Consider the following 1,086-nt stretch of genomic DNA (forward strand, 5'->3'; position numbering starts at 1 on the left):
CCCCTTTGGGAATGGCATAAAGACAACTTCAGCCAGTAGCACTGTCCTGGTTGGGGGAGGGGGGGGGTTCTCTGGTCTGAACGCTCGCTTTAACCCTATCCGTACGTCTTGTTTTACTATCATATCCATACGACGTGGGGTACTCTGTGCCACCACTTTCCAAAGAGGAATTTTACACGTTAATCCGATCCGTGCGCTTTGCATAACATTTTGTCAAAAATTTTTTTTTGAGAAATACCGAAAATTTCAAAGAGATCTTCGCACTAGAAGTATTCTAAAATGTGAAGAATACAACCCCGGGGGTACAAAATGACCCCAGGACGTACAGATAGTATTAAGAACGGGTCGCGGGTCTCCGACTTCGTAATCAGCCGCAAGAACTGAAACTAGATATCCGGATCACGTACATCTGTGTTACCGGCCAGCACAACAAGAGGAGGAGAGGGAAACTCGGCACACACACAGACTTTGGGCTTTGGCAGGTCCGCGAGTCCGCGAGTCCGCGGGTGGGATTAGGGGAGTGGTGGAAGACTGGAGGCGAGAGGATTTTTTAAAGTATGATATTACATTTTGACATTTAAAAAACATTATTTTGGTACGTGTTTTACGGCGCTCGCAACTGCATAAGGTCATATGAACGTGCGGGGCACATTAAACATTGATTTCAATTGGTGGTAGACAATTTTTGAATTTTGCCCGGGTGGCGGCCAAAGCCTACTCTTATCAATTTTAGACCACCAAGGCATCTTTAACGTTAACGTGCGCAACTTATACAGGGACGTTCGAGGAGTGTATATCTTTCCTTCCCGAAGATCAGGGGTGTGGCTGAAAGACACGGGCAGGAGGGTTTGTGTGTGTGGCAGTTGGCAGTGGTCAGTTTGTGCGCAGTTCCCAAGCCCCAGAGCGTGACCAGATCACTCCAGGCGGAGACCTGGCCGGTCACAGATGAATAACCTCTACTCTACGACGTCATAATGTCTTTGTCATTTCTGGCTGATGGAATTTTACGGACAACTCAACGTCACAAGCGTGTGCTCGCTGGAAAGGGGGGGGGGTGTTTTGTGTAGATCCCTGAGTATGTGTGTG

Source organism: Aplysia californica, unplaced genomic scaffold (genome assembly GCF_000002075.1).
Source record: "Aplysia californica isolate F4 #8 unplaced genomic scaffold, AplCal3.0 scaffold00417, whole genome shotgun sequence".
Classification (NCBI taxonomy): domain Eukaryota; kingdom Metazoa; phylum Mollusca; class Gastropoda; order Aplysiida; family Aplysiidae; genus Aplysia; species Aplysia californica.